Here is a 4,223-nt window from a genome sequence, read left to right as displayed (position 1 = left end):
GGACCAACTGGCCCATTCCGAAATCCAACTACGAGCTTTTTAACTGCAACAACTTTAATATACGCTATTGGAGCTGGAATTACCGCGGCTGCTGGCACCAGACTTGCCCTCCAATTGATCCTCGTTAAAGGATTTAAATTGTACTCATTCCAATTGCGAAGCCTATATAGACCCCGTATCGTTATTTCTTGTCACTACCTCCCCGTGTTGGGATTGGGTAATTTTCGTGCCTGCTGCCTTCCTTAGATGTGGTAGCCGTTTCTCAGGCTCCCTCTCCGGAATCGAACCCTAATTCTCCGTCACCCGTTACAACCATGGTAAGCCACTACCTTACCATCGACAGTTGATAGGGCAGAAATTTGAATGAAGAACATCGCCGGCGCAAGGCCATGCGATTCGAAAAGTTATCATGAATCACCAAGAAAACGAGCCGAAACTCGCATTGGTTTTTAATCTAATAAATACATCCCTTCCAGAAGTCGGGATTTTTCGCATGTATTAGCTCTAGAATTACCACAGGTATCCATGTAGTAAAGTACAATCAAATAAACGATAACTGATTTAATGAGCCATTCGCAGTTTCACAGTACAAGTGCTTATACTTAGACATGCATGGCTTAATCTTTGAGACAAGCATATGACTACTGGCAGGATCAACCAGGTAACTACGGTCGTGAAATAGCAAGCAGCTACATTCACTTAAACACACTACAACCTGCAATACGTAACGTGTTGCAGGCGCAGGCGTTCGTATCTACAATCGTCAACGTAAAATCGTAGCCAATTCTTTAGAAATAGCTGCAATTCATACGCTTCAGAGTGTTTGCCCTTCTACCGTTCCTTCTCAGTAACCCAGGATCAGTTGAACAGCATCTGCCAACATCACAAGAGCCACCAATGAGAAAGATATCACTATCTTTAGAGACTACAAACTACTACTTGACTAGCAGTTAGCCCGTGCACACACATAAGTAATGTCCTGCAAGAACAAAATTTGACTTGCATTTCATTGCTTGAGCCAGAGCCGTATTACCGTAAGAACTGAATGACAACTCAACAGTCTTTACAGCAACACAAATAAACTCTGATACCAACGCATAAGAGATTGTGTCACAAAGAAACAATAACAACCAAACTCTAGTCGAGTTCACTCATTTCTCATTGCTTCTCTGTTCTACCCTCTCTACATTATATAGCACGTTTTTCCAGTTTCTGACACTAAAGTGGGGACTTAGGAAAAAAAATCGATTTTTTTTAAAGTTAACCGGAATGTGCCGTAACGCATGCGCGTTTGTTACTGATAGGCCCAGCAACATTCCGAACATATTTTTATGACGGTTAAGCCTCATGGGACCTGAAAATAACAAAATACGGCATAACACATAAACGGCTTGAGAAATTGAAGAAGTGAGAGGGTACGCCACACCACCAAAATTTTTTTTTTAAAAAAAAGACCCACAACCGTATCCAAAGCAGTAGCATTACCCCTAGGCCCCAGCCTAGGCTTTACCTTAACCCTGAACATAGCCCTAGTCCGTAATTCTTGCTGTAATCCATACACTTGTAATCTATACATACAGTTGTAATCGATACAGTTGTAATCCATACACCTTTAATCCATACACTTTTAATCCATACATCTGTGTCTCCAAATATTAAACCGAGGTGATAAAGATGAATGGTACAGCACGCACGCATCACCTTTTTTAAAAAAAAAGTTCAGGTAAGCACAAGATAACTGGTACTCCACGGTACAAAGCAGTTGGTTAAAAAAAGGACTTGTCACAAAGTGACAAATCTGTCGAACAGAGGCTTAATCTCAGAAGATCGTAGCACAAAGGCTACTCTACTTTTTACAATACCACGTTCTTGTTTAAGTCGTCTGCATAGGATTTATCTCTGGAAATTTTAGATTTTGATAGTTGCAGCACCTCGACGGTTTTTCTCCGACTCAGTGCATTGGGACTTAGGAACGACAGAAGCCGTTCTATTCTTGTTCGCCTAAGATTATCCAGAGGTAATTATCATTGCTTTCTAGCACGGATTCTGACTTAGAGGCGTTCAGTCATAATCCAACAGATGGTAGCTTCGCACCATTGCTTTTTCAAGCAAGTGCAAATGCCAATTGTCTGAATCTGCGGTTCCTCTCGTACTGAGCAGAATTACTATTGCAACAACACTTCATCAGTAGGGTAAAACTAACCTGTCTCACGACGGTCTAAACCCAGCTCACGTTCCCTATTAGTGGGTGAACAATCCAACACTTGGTGAATTCTGCTTCACAATGATAGGAAGAGCCGACATCGAAGGATCAAAAAGCAACGTCGCTATGAACGCTTGGCTGCCACAAGCCAGTTATTACTTAAGACTTCACCGTTTCACACATACGTATCTGATAATACTCTCTTATTAAACATAATGTCATCATTTTACTTATATAATAGTAATAACTTTTGTGAAACATTTAAAAGTAGATGCAGATATTTGTCAGTGGATAGGCCATTTAGTAAGAAGAAAAATTGCCTGTAGAACCTTGGTGCTGGAAAGCCTCGTTCTCATGTTATTAACAGTTTAATGTTTTTGACAATAGAAACCGTCCAGTGTGTTTTGTATAGGACGGTTCTTACATGCATTTTTTGACAATTTTTTCTCAGTAACTACAACGTTTTAACGAAATCATAAAAAGCAAACTTATAAACAAAGGCATTTTAAGAAAAATGGCGGAATATTTTTGTGTGACTTTGGCTAGAACCAGACTTATGACGTCACAAAGTGCACGGTCAAACCTTCATAAATTCTAAAATTTCAAAAAATTTTAACTGCTGACGTCAGCATTTTTATAAAAAACGGACAAGAATTTCATGGTAGCAAATTTGGAGATCTATTACCATGCAAAATTTGGAGGTCAAAGGTCAACCGGAAGTACCTGTTTTGGGGCCTTACTTTTTTTGGTCTTTTTAAAAACAGGTAAATCGCTATAGCTTCTGAAATATTGAAGGTATTTCTTAAATCTTTGGCAGATATGTAAAACACTTCAGGCTAAAACCGGGTAGGAGCACAAATTCCCGATTTGTGGCTCTGCGGGGGGTCCAGAAGCCCTAAAATGTCAAACATTCAAGGCCAAATAAAATGCTGACGTCAGCGTTTTTTTGAAAAAAAATTCGTGTGAACCTTTGTCATGTCAAGATGGTTCATTGTGCCAAATATAAAGCCAATCCGACATGTCGTTCGGGATTTCCGATTTTTCCGATTTTTCCCTAATTTGGTGAAAACGCACGTATTGGCATGTTTAACATGCAATATTGGCCTTGCACAATTATTATTGAACGCAATATTTTACACAAATACTCACCACGTTAACCTCTCAACGCCTGGAGAAAATAATTGCCATTTGACTTTACGTTGCAGAATCATAGCGTTTCCAATTTCTCACAATTGCTGTTTTAACAAGGAAAAAGATGCGTTTTAGCATTTTTCGCGACCCATAACATCGTTTTATGATGTTGTTATCTCGTGGTACTTCATATTCACAGTTTTACATATGTATTCTTCAGGTCTACAAAAAATCTAAAACGTGTTAAAAAAACTAGAACTCAAACGAGGCTGTTCTTGTATCAAAATAAGCCGTTGAATTTCAATTTTCTGCTATTTCACGGAAATTTGACGTGCTGAAGTATTTCTTTTCAACGACATATTTTTGATGTTACAGTTCTTCTTTATTAAAACCGTTCTGTCACTAGGTACACGAAGAATAGATAAAACGAATTAAAAAAACAAGAACTCAAACGAGGCTGTTCTTGTATCAAAATAAGCCGTTGGATTTCAATTTTCTGCTATTTCACGGAAATTTGACGTGCTGAAGTATTTCTTTTCAACGACATATTTTGGATGTTACAGTTCTTCTTTATTAAAACCGTTCTGTCACTAGGCACACAAAGAATAGATAAAACGAGTTAAAAAAACTAGAACTCAAACGAGGCTGTTATTGTATCAAAACCGGCAGTTGAATTTCAATTTTCTGCTATTTTACGGAAATTTGATCTGCTGAAGTATTTCTTCTCAACGACATATTTTGGATGTTACAGTTCCTCTTTATTAAAACCCTTCTATCACTAGGTACACGAAGAACAGATAAAACGAATTAAAAAAACTAGAACTCAAACGAGGCTGTTCTTGTATCAAAATAAGCAGTTGAATTTCAGTTTTCTGCTATTTCACGGAAA

The 4,223-nt window shown here is 38.4% G+C and overlaps 1 pseudogene; it reads right to left on the bottom strand.

Moving 5' to 3' along the window:
- Window positions 1-1,792: 1,792 nt before the first annotated feature.
- LOC130620345 (large subunit ribosomal RNA) overlaps window positions 1,793-4,223 on the bottom strand; it is a 7,097-nt pseudogene continuing 4,666 nt past the window's right edge.

The sequence above is a fragment of the Hydractinia symbiolongicarpus genome, chromosome 1 (assembly GCF_029227915.1).
Source record: "Hydractinia symbiolongicarpus strain clone_291-10 chromosome 1, HSymV2.1, whole genome shotgun sequence".
NCBI lineage: Eukaryota > Metazoa > Cnidaria > Hydrozoa > Anthoathecata > Hydractiniidae > Hydractinia > Hydractinia symbiolongicarpus.
This window is presented reverse-complemented; position numbering and strand designations above follow the sequence as displayed.